Below are 18290 nucleotides of genomic sequence, written 5' to 3'. Positions count from 1 at the left end.
CATCTATTTATTTTTGTTTATGTTGCATTTGCTTTTGGGTTCTTGGTAGGTAATGAACTCTTTGCCTAAACCAATGTCTAGGAGAGTTTTACTGATGTTATCTTCTGGAATTTTTATAGTTTGGGGTTTTAGATTTAAGCCTGCCTGCCTGCCTTCCCTCTTTCCTTCCTTCCTTCCCTCTTTTCTTCCTTCCTTCCTTCCTTCCTTTCTTTCTCTCTCTCTCTCTCTCTCTCGCTATCTCTCTCTCTCTCTCTCTCTTTCAACGGAATCTTGCTTTGTCACCCAGGCTACAGTGCAGTAGCACAGTCTTCTCTCACTGCAACTTTCACCTGCTAGGTTCTCGTGCCTCAGCCTCCTCAGTAGCTAGGATTACAGGCACCCACCACCACACCTGGCTAATTTTTTCTATTTGTAGTAGAGACAGGGTTTCACCATGTTGGCCAGGCTGGTCTTGAACTCCTGACCTCAAGTGATCCGGCCACCTTGGCCCCCAAAAGTGCTGGGACTATAGTTCTGAGCCCCCATGCCCAGCCCAGATTCAAGTCTTTGATCCATCTTGAGTTGATTTTTGTATAAGTTGAGAGATGAGAATTCAGTTTACTCTTCTATATGTGGCTTGCCAGTTATCCCTGCACCATTTGTTGAATAGGGTGTCTTTTTCGCACTTTATGTTTTTGTTTGCTTTGTCAAAGATCAGTGGACTATAAGTACTTGGTTTTATTTCTGGGTTCTCTATTTTGTTCCATTGGTCTACTTGCCTATTTTTATACCAGTACCATACTGTTTTGGTAACTATAGCCTTATAGTGTAAAGTGAAGTAATGTGATGCCTCCAGATTTGTTCTTTTTGCTTAGTCTTGCTTTGACTATGCTGGGTCTTTTTTTGTTCCATTTAAATTTTAGGATTACTTTTTCTCGCTCCATAAAAAATGCTGATGATATTTGGATGGGAATTGCATTGAATCCATAGACTGCTCTTGGCAGTATGATCATTTTCACAGTATTGATTCTACCCATCTATGAGCATGGAATGTGCTTCCATTTGTTTGCATTCTCAGTGATTTATTTCAGCAGTGTCTTGCAGTTTTCCTTGAAGAGATCTTTCACCTTCTTGGTTCAGTATATTTCAACGTATTTTATTTTATTTTATTTTTTGCAGCTGTTGGAAAAGGGATTGAGTTCTTGATTTGTTTCTCAGCTTTGTTGTTGGTGTACTGCAGTGCTACTGATTTGTGTACATTGATTTTGTATCCTAAAACTTTACTGAATTCATCTATCAGATCTATGAGCTTTTTGGGTAAGTCTTTTTTTTTCTTTTTTTGAGATGGAGTCTCACTCTGTCACCCAGGCTGGAGTGCAGTGGTGTGATCTCGGCTCACTGCAACCTCCGCCTCCTGGCTTCAAGCGATTCTCTTGCCTCAGTCTTCCAAGTAACTGGGACTACAGGTGTGCACCACCATGCCCGGCTTATTTTTGTATTGTTAGTAGAGATGGGATTTCACCATGTTGGCCAGGCTGGTCTAGAACTCCTGACCTTGTGATCCGCCCACCTCGGCCTCTGAAAGTGCTGCGATTACAGGCGTGAGCCACCACACCCTGTCTGGGCGAGTCTTTAGGGTTTTCTAGGCATATAATTATATCACCAGTGAATAGCAACAGTTTGACTTCTCTTTACTAAGTTAGATGCCCTTTATTTCTTTCTCTTGTCTGATTGCTCTGGCTAGAACTTCCAGAACTACATTGAATAAAAATGGTGAAAATGGGCATCTTTGTCTTGTTCCAGTTCTCAGGGAGAAAGCTTTTAACTTTTCCCTGTTCAGTATCATGTTGGCTGTGGGTTTGTCAGAGATGGCTTTTATTACCTTGAGGTTATGTCCCTTGTATACCAATTTTGCTGCATTATCAAACGCTTTTTCTGCATTGATTGAGATGCTTATATGGTTTTTGTTTTTAATGCTGTTTATGTGATATGTCACATTTATTGACATGTGAGTATTAAACCATCATTGCATTTCTGGTATGAAACCCATCTGATCCTGTTGTATTACCTTTTAGATTCAGTTAGCTAGTATTTTGTTCAGGATTTTTGCATCTATGTTCATCAGGGATCTTGGTCTGTAGTTTTCTTTTATTGTTGTGTCCTTTCCCAGTTGTGGAACTAGGGTGATATTTGCTTCATAGAATGATTTATGGAGGAGTCCCTCTTTTTCCATCTTTTGGAATAGTTTCAGTAAGATTGGTACCAATTCTTCTTTGAATGTCTAATAGAATTCAGCTGTTAATCCATCTGGTCCTGGACCTTTTTTTGTTGGCAATTTTTAAAATTATTGTTCAGTCTTAGTACTTATTGGTCTTTTCAGAGTTTCTATTTTTTCCTGATTTATATGGGAGGGTTGTATATTTCCAGGAATTTATCCAGCTGCTTTAGATTTTCTAGTTTATGTGCCTAAAGGTGTTCATAGTAGCCTTCAATGATCTTTTATATTTCTGTGGTATAGGTTTCATTTCTAATTGAGTTTATTTGGATTTTCTCTCTTCTTGGTTAATCTCACTAATGATCTATTAATTGTGTTTGATCTTTTTAAAGAAACTACTTTTTGTTTCATTTATTTTTGTATTTTTTTGTTTTAATTTCATTTACTTGTGCTCTGATCTTTGTTGTTTCTTTTTTTCTGCTGAGTTTGGATTTGCTTTGTTCTTGTCTCTCTAGTTCCTTGAGGTTTGATGTTAGATCGTCTATTTGTACTCTTTCAGACTTCTTGATGTAGGCATTTAATGCTATGAACTTTCCTCTTAGCACCACTTTTGCTGTATCCCAGGGATTTTGGTAAGTTGTTTCAATAACATTATTCAGCTGAAAGAATTTTTTAATTTCCATCTTGATTTCATTGTTGACCCAAACATCATTCAAGGGCAAATTATTTAATTTCCATATATTTGTATAGTTTTGGGGGGTGCCTTTTGGTGTTAGTTTCCAGTTTTATTCCATTGTGTGAATGTCTAGATCTCTGTCAAGGCCAGGGAATTTTTCCTCAATTATTCTCTCAAATAGTTTTTAAAACTTTTAGAGTTCTCTTCTTCCTCAGGAACACCATTTGTTTTTAGGTTTGGCTGTTTAATATAATCCCAAGTTTCTTGGAGGCTTTGTTCATTTTTCAAAATTATTTTTCCTTTGTCTTTGTCTGATTGAGTTAATTTGAAAGCTTTGTCTTTGAGCTCTGATGTTCTTTTTTATACTTGTTCTAGTCTATAGTTGAAACTTTCCCATTTCATGTTTCTCTAGGTGTATCTTTCATTTCCAGAAATTGTGATTGTTTTTTCTTTATGATATCTATTTCTCTGGATAAATTTTCATTCACATCCTGTAATGTTCTTTAAATTTCTTTAAGTTGGTTTTCACCTTTCTCTAATGTCTCTTTGAGTAGCTTAATAATTGGCCTTCTGGATTCTTTATCTGGCAATTTAGAGATTTCTTCTTGGTTTGGATCCATTGCTGGAGAGCCAGTATGATCTTTTGAGGGTATTCTAGAACACTGTTTTGTCATATTACGAGAATTACTTTTCTTCCTTCTCAATTGGATAGACTAACACAGTGGAGAGGTCTGAAAGTCAAGGCCTGCTGTTCAGATTCTCTTGTCCCATGAGGTAACACCTTGATGTGGTGCTCTCCCCCTGGGCTTCCTGAGAGCTGGATGTAGTGATTGCTATTGCTCTTTTGGGTCTAGCCACCCAGTGAGGCTACCAGGCTCTGGACTGGTGCTGGGGAATGTCTGCAAAGAGTCCTGTGATGTGATCTGTCTTCAGGTCTCCAAACCATGGATGCCAGCACCTGCTCTGGTAGAAGTGGCAGAGAAGTGAAGTAACTCTTTGAGAGTCCTTGGTTGTAGATAGGTTTAGTGTGCTGGCTTTCTTGAATGCTGGCTGTGGTAGCAGTGAAGTTGTCACGCGGACATCTTCAGGACCTCTGTTTAGCCAGAATGTTGCATGCAGTAGAATTAGGTGTTGTCTTCTCCTACCTTAGATCACCATTATTGTGTTATGAGTTGCGATAATTGCTTGAGTTAGTTGGCCTCCAGCGATGAGGTGGCACTTTCAAGAAAGCACCAGCTGCAGTAGTAGTAGGGGGCTCTAAGCTTGCCCTAAGATGGCCAGGGTAAGTATTTTGGTTTCTCAGGTGATGGGCATGGCCATAAAGCTCCCAAAAAGTTCTGTGTTTTGTGTTTGGCTACCAGGGTGGCTAGGGAAATACCATCAAGTTGGGGCAGGGTTAGGTGGGTCTGGGCTCAGACTCTCCTTGAACAGGGCTTGCAGGAGCCACTGTGGGGATGAAGGAGTAGTTCTTAGGCCGATGGGGTTATGATATTCTAGAGTGGATCTTGGCCACCTCTGCTGTGTTATATAGTTTGCCAGCAAAGTGGTGGATAGCTATTAATGAGAGACCACAAACCCAGTTCCCAAGCAGTTGGCGAGCCCAGTCTCACTCCCTCAGTGCCCCTGCTCAGACCTTGCCCCAGGCCATAAGCTACCCTACTGAGAAAGCAAGCAGGGCTTAAGGCCCTCACCCCTCCCTGCCTGCCCACTCTGTCAGCAGCAGCTCCTGCACTCCTGCAGTTGCTCACTTGTATCCACAGCAGCTCCCACTCATCCTCCCGACTCCACTCATCCTCCAGGCTCCATTCAAGACAGTTTGTGCCCAGTCAAAACCACTACCAGTTTCAGTTGGGAGCTTCTTTTGCCCTGCAATCCCTCCCCGGTTCCACTGGCTGCCTTCCCTGAGGGCCTCTGTGAGATATAGTCAGGGATGGTTTCCCAGGGCTCAAGCTAGAGACTGGGAGTGCATTCAATGCACTTCCCACTACTACTCATACTTTCATATTTCTTGCAACTCCCTAAACCCATTTCATCTCTAGTTAAGGTTACATCCTTCTCCCATGATCTGGGTTTTCAGATTTCCAGTGGGGATGTGTGTTCAGAGGTAGGTTTTCCCCTTCTCACACTTTGGGAACTCACAGTTTTTCTACTGTTCCACGGAATTTACAGTGGTGTGCCTCTTGTTTCAAAGGATCTGTGAATTCTTTTGGTTTTCCCAGTAGGTTCCTGTGGTAGTTCTTGGAGCACAAGATCACAGTGTGAGTCTTCACATGCTGTTCTGTCCATCCGTGTGGGAGCTACACATTAGCACTGTCTTCTATCTGCCATCTTCCCCTGATCTCAACAATTACCCATTATAATTGTTTATTGTGTGGATTACCATACAACTCTCTGGTGCTCTTGAGAAAGGACAAATATTCTAGGTGTATCCTAAGTGGTGACTTACGGAATGACTGTTTTATGGCAAATAGCTTTATTTTTTAAAAAATATAAATGTGCTCATTGTAAAGAGATGAAACTACTAATCAAAGGTAATCACTGTTAGCACATGTTGGTAAACATCCTTCTCCGTAGCTCTCTTTACTTGCACACACTTAAACACGCATGTATGCAGCTCTGTGCAGATGGGATTACATCCTACACTGTAGACATGGCTGATTTCTGACCTACTATCCACACCCCTCCCACCCAGGATCCCTGACTTGGGTCGGGCATTCATCCCCTCTCTCGCTGTAGAAGAGGATCCTGCTTAGTCCAGGCCAATCCACACAAGATTGGCAATCTTGGCAACAGTTATCTATCTAAGGGAAGTACATGACTTTATTTGGCTCAGCCTGACTAAAAAGAAGCCATGGGCTTAGGGGGAGAGGGTTTCTTCTCTCTCTTCCCTCCCCTTTTTCTACGAATGTAAGTTTTTAAAAACCGCATATTCCTAACAGCTACTCCAGCCACCTGGGGTGAAGATGACACTGTTGATGGCAGAGCAGGGAGATACAGCTAGGTCTCTGATGGCCTCTTTAAGAGACTACTTTTTGGTACCTGCATCCCTGAAACAATTTAGACTGAGCTTCAGACTTAGAATTACGTGAGATATATTGTATGGGCCAGGAGAGAGAATGAGGTGATCTGTACAGCCAATAGGAAAAGATGTGCAAAATATCAAATGAGTGGGGGAAGGTAGTACCCTGCAGAGTTTGATTTATGCAGATTTTTTTTTCTTTTTTGAGATGGGGTCTCGCTCTGTCACCCAGACTGGAGTCCAGTGGCACGATCTTGGCTCACTGCAAACTCTGCCCACTGGGTTCAAGTGATTCTTCTGCCTCAGCCACCACAGTAGCTGGGATTACAGCCTCCCACCACCATACCTGGCTATTTTTTTTTTTTCTGTATTTTTAGTAGAGACAGGGTTTCTCCCTTTTGGCCAGGCTGGCCTCAAACTGCTGACCTCAGGTGGTCCTCCTGCCTCAACCTCCCAAAGTGCTGGGTTACAGGCATAAGCTACCACTCCCGGTCCATTTATGCAGAATTTTAGAGGGTGCATATATTTATATTTTCTGTGAAATGCATAAATTATTTTCCTGGAAAGATCCGTAAGTAAACTGTAATCAGTGCTTACCTTTGAAAACGCGACAGGAAGTAGAGGCATGAAGGGAAAGGGACTTTTTCTTCTCATTTTGTACTTGTCTATAAGCTTTCATTTTTAACTGTGTGCCTATACTACTTTTATATGTTTGTAGCTAGTAAAAATCAACAGAGATGTGGTGATAGAATCTAATAGCAATTTCATCATTTTCATGAACAAATATTTAATGCAATGGAAAAAATTAAAACTCTGGGAATAAAGCCTGATAATGCCTATTCCTGTTTGCATCTCCACCAGTGGGGAGAATGCACCCCTGCAGGGTGAGGAGTCAGCCTTAGAAAGCATGGCCTTTAGGAACCAGTTACCACTAAGCATATCCTATAACAACCCTTTGAGGTGCTGATTTAGTCTACTTGGGCTGCCATAACAAAGTACCCCCAGCCAGGTGCCTTCAACAATAGAAATGTGTTTCCTTACAGTTCTGGAAGCCAAAATTCTGAGATCAATATGCTGGCAGGGTTGGTTTATGGTAAGGCCTCTCCTACCATAAGGTAAGGAGATGGCTGGTTTATGGTAAGGAGGTGGCTGGTAGCTGGCCATCTCCTCTCTGTGTCTTCACACGGTGCTCTCTCTATGTGTATCTGTGTCCAAGTTTCCTCTTCTAATAAGAACAGTCATATTGGATCAGGGCCTACCCTAAGGACCTCATTTTATTTGGATTACCTCTTTAAAGACCCTATCACTTTTTGTGATACTGGGGGTTAGGACTTCTACATATGAATTTTAAGCAGGTACAATTATACAATTCAGCCCATAACAAGTACTGATTACAACACCCACATTAGAGCTAAGGAAATGCAGGCTCAGAGAGGAGCATCAGCCTGACCCCGGTTACACAGCTTGAAAATGGCAGCACTGGGATTGCAAACCCAGACCTACTAGAACAGAGGTATCTCCACTCTACTCTGTAGCTACTAGGTAGTTTCAACTGATAAAATGAACAAAGTCTATATTCAACCTGAGAATTCCACCCAATTTTATTTGCAAATTATCCCCTAGATTACACAGGATTTTGTGGAATTCCTTTTAAAATAGTGCAATGTGGCAATCAAGAAGTAGGGGCAAAATCAACTGTGGTGGTTGAAAATAGGGGGCAAACCTTCTCAAACGCCTTCACAAGGCAGGGCACTCAGGAGCCCTGCTCAGTCTTTGCCCCATCTCCTTCCCCTTCCCCTCACTCATTCCACTCCAGCCTTAATGGCTTCCTTTATGCTCCTCAAACATTCCCCAGGACCTTTGCTCCAGCTATTCCCTTAGCCTGGATGATGCATTCCCCAGACACCCAAGTGTTTGCTTAGATTGCACCTTTTCAGGGAGGCAGACCCTGATCCCCATCCTACTAAACTCTTCAGCCCACCCCTGCCCTCCTGCTCCCCTCCTCCTTGATCTTTTACTTCCTTGCATTGCCCTTATCACCTTCTGCCACACAATATGATTCTTCGTATCTTCCATTTATTCTTTACTATCTGTGTACTCCTGATAGAACACAATCTCCACAAGGGTGGAGATCTTTATTCTGTGCACAGGTATTTCCCAAACATCTGAAATAGTGTCCAGAAAATGGAAGGTTTTCAAAAACTATTTGTTGGGTGAGACTTTCTGGAAGTGGTGTGGAATGGTTTCCATCAAAACCTTGCAATCAACCACAGGAAAGAGAATGTATGAAGCTGAACTGGCTTCAGGCTACAAGAGAACTCTATTTCCTCAAGCTTTGCTACTTCCTTTCCCTGTGCCCTGTGGGAGGCCTGGAGATCCATTTTACATCTTGCCTGTCGTCTGATGGGAGTTGGTCACTTGTGGGCACAGCAGAAGGGCTGTTGCCACAGCTGTAACTGTCACCTAACTATCCTTTGAAGCCATGTGAGATTCCAAAAATAAAGTTCACAGTCTAAAATGCTGATTCTTACAATTTGAGAATTTTATAAACAAATTTGAGGCCCAGAACTAAAATACTAAGTAAAATAAAACATTACTGTGGTTTTTCTCATATAACAAGCTGCTTAGAGTTCTATTTCATTTGAGCAATTTTTCTTGTCTAAAGTCTGTACTTTTGGAAAAAAAAAAACAATTATCTTAAAATACTTAAGTTTCTTTTTCAGAGAAGTTAACCAAACTGCAAAGTCTGGGGAAGAGTCTCCACAAGGCTGCCCTCTCTTTTGACACCAACTGAAGATCTGGGGGGCTTCCAAAACCATGTTTAGGTTTGATAATTTGCTAGAATCACAAAACTTATTGAAAGCTATTATCCTCATGTTTATGGTTCGTTATAGTGAAAGGATGCATCTTAAAATTCACTAAGAGAAGAAGAAGTGCATCAGACAGAACGCAGGAGGGGTCTAAATGTGGAGTTTCTATCATCCACACTCCCTGTGGAGTCCTGGACAGTGTGACCTCCTCCCAGCCATGACTTGTGGAATAAGCACAGGTTATTGCCAACCAAGGAAGTTTATCCAAGCTTTTGATGTCCAGAGTTTGTATTAGGGCTTGATCACATACTGTCTATGTGACTGGCTTTTCATCTCCAGCCTCTCTCAGAGGTCTGGCTAATACCTTTAGGTTTCAGTTCCTCTGGAAGTCAAAACTAATACTGTGTGGCCCAAATCCCCCAGACAAACAGAGATACTCCTATAAGGCAGGGCACTGCAGGTGCCTCCCTGGATCACCTCCCAATTGCTGAAGGCAAAGAGTAGACTATTCTTTGTGTAAGCTTATTCCCTTGCTACACACTTGGACTTACCTTTCTTTTCTTCTAGAAAATTCACTGCTCTTACTGTTTGTGTAGAAAAGGATAGAAATAACCCAAATGACCATTAAGAGAGGACTGGTGGGAAAAAGTGGTACCTTCACATAATGGGGTACTGTTCAGCTGTAAAAAGGAATGGAGTCTGTCTCTGGATGCTATGAAGTGATGACCAGGATATATTAAGTTAAAAAGCAAGGTAGAGGAAAGTATTTATAGCATATTGCTATTCATCTAAGGGAGGATATGAATATATAAACATATTTGCTTATATTTAAAAAAACGAAGGACATACTAAAAACTTTTTTTGAAGTTATATTTGCAAGAATGAGGAAAAGAAATCACCCTTAATGCTCAGATTATAGTCCCTAAATAGCCTATTTTACAAGAAGAACCAGCAATCCTTGGAGAAATGGATGACTCCAGGTCTGGAGAAGGAAATACACAAATAAACCTAAAACGTCTTGTCATATCAGGAACCAAGGATGTTGTCTGAAACTGCTAGCAGCATGCCAGAAGGGCTCAGGGTCCAACTTAAAGAGCTTCTGCTGGCCAGAAATAAGACCATTTCTACACCAATAAGGATAATAATGACAAAACATTGAAACATATTAAATATGCTAAAAGTCTGTGCATTTCCAATGATACAGACATATAGTTAGAGAATGCTTAGAAAACCAACTCGTTTAGAAAACTAGTAAGCATAGGGGAAGATTCAAGCATCTTGAAAGGTGGGATACTGCTTTTCTCAATCAAACTATATTCAGGGTAACCAAACTTTGGATGATGGAAACCTCTTTATTGAAGTATTCCAGCTGAGAAATGAAAAAGAAATGTACAATTAAAATATAACCCCATGCAGTCCCTGATGAGTTAGTGGATATGGGCCATGACCATCAATGACTACTAACATCACACAAAAAAGAAAAATGTCTTTTTCTTCCAATGCAAGAACACACTAATACCCAAGCCACACTTTTGCCAAAAATTAGAAATCGAATCTGTCCAGGTCGCCAACTCTAATGATGAGTTTTGAGGAATACAGGGGACCAAGGAACATGCTAAATGATACCAGAGGTATGCAATTAATAAAATCCAGATTGTGGAAAACTCTAGCTGACAAACCACCTATTTATTTTCTTCAACAAATGAAAAAACAGAGGGGAGTGGAGAGAAATCTGTAGATCTAAAGAAATATAAAGAAAATTGTTTTGAGACAGGGTTTCACTCTGTTGCCTAGGCTGGAGTGAAGTAGTGCAGTCATAGCTCACTGCAACCTCAAACTCCTAGGCTCAAGCCATCCTCCTGCCTCAGCCTCCAGAGTAGATGGGACTACAGGCATGTGCCACCACACATGGATAATATTTTAATTTTTTGTAGGGATGGGGTTTCACTGTGTTGCCCAGGCTGGTCTTGAATTCCTGGCCTCAAGTAATTCTCCTGCCTCAACCTCCCAAAGGGCTTGGATTACAAGCATGAGCCAGCCTCAAGAGATTTAAAAGACATACTGACCAATTTCAATTTGGATATTAGTTTGAACAAAAAAAAAAATTGTAAAAAAAAAAAACACAAATTATGTGACAGAGAAAATTGAACTAACTGGATATTTGATAATTCTAAAGGATTATTACCTTTTTTAGATGTGATAATGGTGGTGGTGTTACATTTTATGAAGAATTTTTACTTTTTAGAGATGAACATATCTTTTTAGAGATGTTATGCAACAAATGATGAGGTGTGAGGAGGCATACAAATGGAACATGGTTGACCATGAGTTGATCAGTGTTGAAGCTGTATGAAAGTGGCAATTCTTCTTCAAGATCTTTGGCTCACTTTCTATATGTCTCCAGCTCTTCAGTGGCGTGGCTGATCTTTTCGTCTACTTTAGAAAGTTTCTCTTCTTTCTGTAACTGATAATTTTCCTCTACTGAAAATTTCCTGTAAAGTTTCATTGCATTTTCTTGATATAATTCAGTCATTGCTTTAAGTTTCTGTTGAAGCTTCTGATTCATATTTTCAAAATGTGCGTTTTCTGACTGCAATGATGCTTGTTCGGTCTGAAGATTTGTAATATGTTCTCTAAGCTCTTCCTTTGTTTTATCAATTTATGATAACTGAATCTAAATTTGGTTTCTTTCTCCTTTTAAGATTTTGAAAGAAGCAATTAACTTGGCAGCATGAATGAGTTTCTTCAAAACTCCTTTTAGAGGATTACTTAAGTAAACACCATTTTCTGATTCATTGTTCATTTCTAATTCCAAGTTATTATCATCCATTATATTTTCTCCAAGCATAGTAGCCCGATCTTTCATCTTTAGCAAGTGTTCAGAGTCTTGATGTAATTTTCTTTATCATTTATAATTTATTCTGCATGTACTTTGAAGTCTTCAAGTTTATTTTCTGTTTATTAAATTCACTCACTTGTTCTTTACATACTTCAGCTTCTTGCAAAAGCTGTTTCTGGCTTTCCCGAAGATGCAAATTTTCATTCAAAGCTATTCGTTGCTATCTTCAGTCATTTTTCATTCATTTGAAATATCTTGAAACTCATTTTGGCTTCAGCTACTCGTGATTTGAGGGATTTTGACTCATCTTCTAGAGACTGTATCCTTTTTGAAATATCTGCCATCAACTCATCTTGTTCAGAATGTTTAGATTTCTTTTCTTTTAACTCTTTTACTAGACAGAGTATTTTATCCTCAAGTTTAGAATTAGACCTGTCAGCTTTTCACAGCTTCCTCCAAACTTTATGCTTCTATTGCCTCCTTCTCGTAGCTGGCATCCTTTAAAGATGACTCTACTTCATAGCCTTCATACTCTCTTTGAACAAGGCAAAATTTTTCAAGTAGTTTACATTTTTCTTCAATTAGCCCAGAAAGTGTTACAGCAAGTTTTTTCTCTCTTCTCATATAAACAAGACTCCTAACCGATCTAAAACTTCTCCACAAAAAGAGAATAGCAAAAACTCCAACAATAGCTGCAGATATCACCAATTCCCCTAGAAAATCATAAGGATTAGGATCTGGTTTCATACCATCTGGCAGTGCTGCCACAACCCCGGGTAGCTCCTCCAGGAACAGCTGCAAGTATGGCTGAGGGGCAGTCCCCAGCTCCTCCACAGGGCCAAGGCTGCTCTGGCGGGTGCAGTAAACCTGGCAGTGTCTGGACCACAATAAGCAGTGAAGAATACGCAGTCTTTGGTCTGGAACCCGAACTTGGCAACCGGCGTGGACCACTGTGGAGCCAGCTGCGGGGGGAGCTGGGGGACGCAGGCACCTACAGGTGCACTCTGCCCATCCCGGCCCCCTTGTTACACTTTACATCCTGAGGCAGCACAGGGCCAAGCCCAACCCACACAAGCCTGTGAGCCACCCTGTCCTTGCCACCCACCCCTGGCCAGAAAGCATAAAAATGAAACATATGGAAATTCTAGAATTTTAAAATAAAACAAATGAATTTAATAAGTCAATGAATGGGTTTCACAACGGAGTAGGCATAAATGAACAGGAAGATAGACCAGAATGAAATGCCCAGACTAAAACATAAAGAGATAAAAAGAAAAGTCTGAAATGAGCAAAAAGTATGTATAAAACACTAAAAGTATCTAACATATTGAGGCCTGAAAAGTAGATGAGAAAAATAATGGGACAAAAGCAATATTTAAAAATATAATAGCCAATAGTTTTCCAAACCTGATAAAAACACATCAAATCACAGATTTGAGAGGCTCTATGAACCCAAGATGGATCGATACAAATAGAAACTCACCTAGGTATAGCACATAAAATGACAGACAAAGTAAAGGAGAAAATCCTAATAGCAGCCAAAAGAAAAACAAAAAGGCATATTACTATGAAAGAAGCCAAAGTACACTTTGGCTGACTTCTCAGCAGAAGCACTAGAGAAGCCAAAAGAATATTGAAAGAAAATAACTGCCATTCTAGAATTCTGTGCCTTGCAAATGATCCTTAAAAAGTAAAAGCAAAATAAAGATATGTTTACACAAATTATAGCTGAGAGGTTTTTTAGCAACATATTTGCACCAAAGAAAATACTGAATGGAATTTTTAGGCAGATGCAAAATGATTCTACTTGGAAGCAAAGAAAAGATAGAAGGAGGCATGAAAAGGCAAATTTGAGGGTAAATCTTGATGAAGATTGGCTGCGTAAAGTTACATCGATAATGATTTGTGGAATTAAACTTATATAAAAACAGTTTTGTGTATATACATATATGTGTGTGTATACACACACACACCCCTATATAATTTAAATGGACAATGGAGGCACAAAAGGTGGGAGGGATTAAGTTTTTTTATATTTGTATTCCAAAGTTCTTGCATTATCTGGAAGGTGATCGAAGAATTTATACATGCCATTCTTTAAGTTAAAGGTGATTGTTATAGCCTTTAGAAAAAAATAGTAAAAGTTGGCTGGGAGCAGTGACTCATACCTGTAATCCTAGCACTTTGGGAGGCTGAGGTAGGCAGATCACTTGAGCTCAAAAGTTTGAGACCAGCCTGGGGAACATGGTGAAATCCCATCTCTACAAAAAATGAAAAAACTAGCTGGGCATGGTGCTGTGCACCTGTAGTCCCAGCTATTTGGAGGTTGAGGCAGAAGGATTGTTTGAACCTGGGAGGTCGAGGCTACAGTGAACTGAGATTGCACCACTGCACTCCAGCCTGGGTGACAAAGTGAGACCTTGTCTTGAAAAAAAGAAAATACTAAAAGTAGATAAACATATAATTAATAAGCTAATAGAGTAAATAGAATAATAAAAATATTCATTTCAAATGAAAGAATAAGAAGCAAAAGGAAGATAGAAGAGATGGAATGAATGAAAAACAAACAGTAAGATGATAGATTTAAAGCCAAATATATCAATAGTTAACAGTAAAAATAGGCAAAACATCTCAATTATGTTTTCAGACTGGATTAGCAGACAACTACAATTATTTGTTGCTTACAAGAGAAACATCATAAATATAAGGAGGTTGAAAGTAAAAGGATGGAAAAATATCCTGTATAAATGAAAACCAAAAGACAGACATTTTAGCTTCATTAATATAAGAAATAATATAGTGTAAAATAAGAACCACCAGAACTAGAGGGATATTTTGTAATGATAGAATTAATCAACCAGGAAGATGTAACTTCTAAGTTAGCATGATTCTAACAACATAGTTTCAAATGCATAAAGCAAAAAAATCTGGAAAATTTCCAAATATTTGAAAGTTAAATCACATAGTTATAAATGACCTGTGGTTTGAAAAGAAATCTACGAGGAAAAATGGAAAATATTACTAATTGAATGAAAATAAAAACACAGGATATCAAAATTTGCAGTATGTAGTTAAATTAGTCATTAGGGGAAATGTGTAGCATTAAATATATTATAAAACAGAAAGTACTTGAATTAATAATCTAAGCTTCCACCTTAGGAAACTAGGGGGAAAAAAAGAGCAAATTAAAGCAAGTAGAAAGAAAAAAATACCAAAGATAAAAGCAGAAATCAGCCGAGCATGTTGGTACACGCCTATATTCCCAGCTACTCAGGAGGCTAAGGCAGGAGAATTGCTTGAACCCAGGAGGAGGATGTTGCAGTGAGCCGAGATCACTCCAGCCTGGGCAACAGAGCAAGACTCTGTCTCAAATAAATTTTTAAAAAGCAGAAATCAATAAAATTGACCACAGATAACAGTAATAAAGGAAACAATAAAAGAAAGCATAATGCATAATGACAAAGTGCAATTTATCCCAGGAATTTAAGTTTGATTCAACATTTGAAATTGAATCAGTGTAATTCATGATATCTATAGACTAAAGGAGAAAATTCATATGATCATCTGAATAAATGCTAAAAGCATGTACCAAATGTAACCTCCTTTTAGGGTAAACACTCTCAGAAAACTAAGGATAAAAGAAAACTTTCTTAATCTGCATTAAAAAATTTTGTTTTTAATTTATTTTTAAACTTTTAAGTTCCAAGGTACATGTGCAGGATGTGCAGGCTTGTTACATAAGTAAATGCATGTCGTGGGGATTTGTTGTACAGATTATTTCATCACCCAGGTATTAAGCCTAGTATCCATTAGTTGTTTTTCCTGATCCTCTCCCAACTCCAACCCTCCACCCTCCAATAGGCCCCAGTGTGTGTTGTTCTCTTCTACGTGTCCATGTGTTCTCATCATTTAGCGCCCACTTACAAGTGAGAACATGCAGTATTTGTTAAACTGCATCTGTAAAATTCCCAGGCCTAAAATCATACTTACTATTGAAAAATTGAAGCTCTGCCCTGCCCGGGGTAGGCTATGGATGGTCCAGTAGACTGGGCCTGTGCTGTGTGGGGAAGGTGTGGGCATCACAGCCTTCCTTTTCTTAGGGCCCCCTGCACTTGGGGACAGAATGTGGCCGATGGGACCCTCTGGACCTCCAGCTGCCCAGTCCCAGATTAGAGGGATGGGCATCAGTGGGGAGGGTCTTAAATTAAGATGATTTGCCTTCATAGATTGGGAGACACAAAGCATGGATGGATAGAAACCTTTACAAGTATAAGTTCACATATTAACATATCTGCTTGCATGCTCCAGTTATGTAACAGTTATGCCTACTACATTAAATATGAGCCTGGCTGTGGACTCTTAGTTTGATATTTTACGGCTTTTGCTGGATTCATGGAAGGGTGAACCTGGAATTAAACAGGCAGTAAAAAATGTAAAAGCTTTGATAAATCAAGAGGTGAAGAACAGCATTTCTTCTAACAGAACTGTTTTAGGAGGATTTTCTCCAGGAGGAGCTCTTGTCTTTATATACTTCTCTTACCACACAGCAGAACCCGGCACCATGTCACTGCACTCAGTTGCTGGCTTCCACTTTGCGATCCATTTCTACAGGGTCCCATTGTGGCACAAACAAAGATATTTCTATTCTCCACTGCTGTAGAGATTGTGACCCTTTAGTTTCACTCATGTTTGATTTACTTACTGTTGAAAATCTTACAGCATTGGTAAATCCAGCCAGTGTAAACTTCAAAACCTTCATAGGCATGATGCACAGCTTGTCACCAGGAAATGATGGCTATCAAGCAATTCATTGATAAACTCCTACCTCCTGTTGACTGATTTCACTAAAAAGGCCTTCTGTAGAAATACACCAGCATCATTGTAGTAGAGTATAAACCTTTCCCCCAGCCAGGTCTTGAAACTGCTTATGTTTGCATGTTAAAATGTTTTTCAAATACATGCAAATGGCATGAACTAACCAATTAGGATCTTGTAAGTTTCTATATTTTCTATACACAAATATATGGTAGAATATATCAGCATTAAAATAAATGAAGCTATTTCACTAATTTTAATAATTAATAATAAAAGCTAGCCTCCTTTTCTCAAATGTAATTGTGCAGCATAATAAAACACTGCAACCAAATTTTTTAATTACATCACTTGAACATTATTAGTATGCAGCTGGGTGTAGTGGCTTACAGCCTGTAATCCCAGTACTTTGGGAGGCCAAGGCGGGCAGATCACTTGAGGTAAGGAGTTCGAGACCTTCCTGGCCAACGTGGTGAAAACCCATCTCTACCAAAAAATACAAAAATTAGCTGGGAGTGGTGGTGCGCACCTGTAATCCCAACTACTCAGGAGGCTGAGGCAGGAGAATTGCTTGAACCTGGAAGGCAGAGGTTGCAGTGAGCTGAGATTGCGCCACTGCCCTCCAGCCTGGGTGACAGAGCGAGACTCCATCTCAAAAAAAAAAAAAAAAAAATTACTAATATGCTTAATGAACGTTTGTTCAGGTTTAAATGTGCAGTTAAGGCCAGGCATGGTGGCTAAAGCCTGTAATTCCAGTGCTTTGAGAGGTGAGAGGATCACTTGAGGTCAGGAGTTTAAGACCAGCCTGGGCAACACAGTATGACCTTGTCTTTACAAAAAGTTAAAAATTTATTAGGGTGTGATGGTGCACGCCTGTAGTCTTGACTACCCAAGAGGCTGAGGCAGAAGAATCACTTGCGCCCAGGAGTCCAGGGCTATAGTGAGCTATGATTGACACCGCCTTTCAACCTGGGCAACAGAGCAAGACCCTATCTCTAAAAAAGATAAAATAAAATAAAATGATTACATGAGCCATTAAGATATAAATGATTTATGCATGCTGTGAGTCTATGGATTTATTCTAAAATTGCTAAAATGTCACCATATAGTGACCATGAAAACCCCTTCAAGAAAACAATGAATCCGGGAGCTGTTTTTTGATAAAATTAACAAAATAGATAGACTGCTAGCTACACTAATCAAGAATAAAAGAGAGAAGAATCAAATAGACATAATAAAAAATAATAAGGAGATATCACCATTGATCCCACAGAAATACAAACTACTATCAGAGAATACTATAGACACCTCTACACAAAAAAACTAGAAAATCTAGAAGAAATTAATAAATTCCTGGAAACATACATCCTCCCTAGACTAATCCAGGAAGAAGTTGAATCGCTAAATAGACCAATAACAAGTTCTGAAGTTCAGGCAGTAATTAATAGCCTACCAACCAAAAAAAGCCTAGGACCAGGCGGATTCACAGCCAAATTTTACCGGACATACAAAGAGGAGCTGGTACCATTTCTTCTGAAACTATCCCAAACAATTGAAAAGGAGGGACTATTCCCTAACTCATTTTATGAGGCCAGCATCATCCTGATACCAAAACCTGGCAGAGACACAACAAAAAAGAAAACTTCAGGCCAGTATCCCTGATGAATATTGATGCGAAAATCCTCAATAAAATACTAGCAAACTGAATCCAGCAGCACATTAAAAAGCTTATCCACTGCAAGCAAGTTGGCTTCATCCCTGGGATGCAAGGCTGGGTCAACATATGCAAATCAATAAACATAACCCATCACATAAACAGAACCAATGACAAAAACCACGTGATTATCTCAATAGATATAGAATAGGCCTTTGATAAAATTCAACATCCCTTCAGGTTAAAAACTCAATAAATTAGGGTTGATGGAACATGTCTCAGAATA

General features: G+C 39.5%; 2 pseudogenes; one reads left to right on the top strand and one right to left on the bottom strand.

Annotated features, from left to right (window-relative positions):
* Window positions 1-10998: 10998 nt before the first annotated feature.
* LOC135273012 (melanoma inhibitory activity protein 2-like) lies at window positions 10999-15289 on the bottom strand (annotated as a pseudogene).
* LOC135273006 (acyl-protein thioesterase 1-like) lies at window positions 14719-17845 on the top strand (annotated as a pseudogene).
* The last annotated feature ends 445 nt before the right edge of the window (window positions 17846-18290 follow it).

The sequence above is a fragment of the Aotus nancymaae genome, unplaced genomic scaffold, assembly GCF_030222135.1.
Source record: "Aotus nancymaae isolate 86718 unplaced genomic scaffold, 86718_ANA_hifiasm-v0.15.2.pri h1tg000188l, whole genome shotgun sequence".
In the NCBI taxonomy this organism is placed as follows: Eukaryota; Metazoa; Chordata; class Mammalia; order Primates; family Aotidae; genus Aotus; species Aotus nancymaae.
This window is presented reverse-complemented; position numbering and strand designations above follow the sequence as displayed.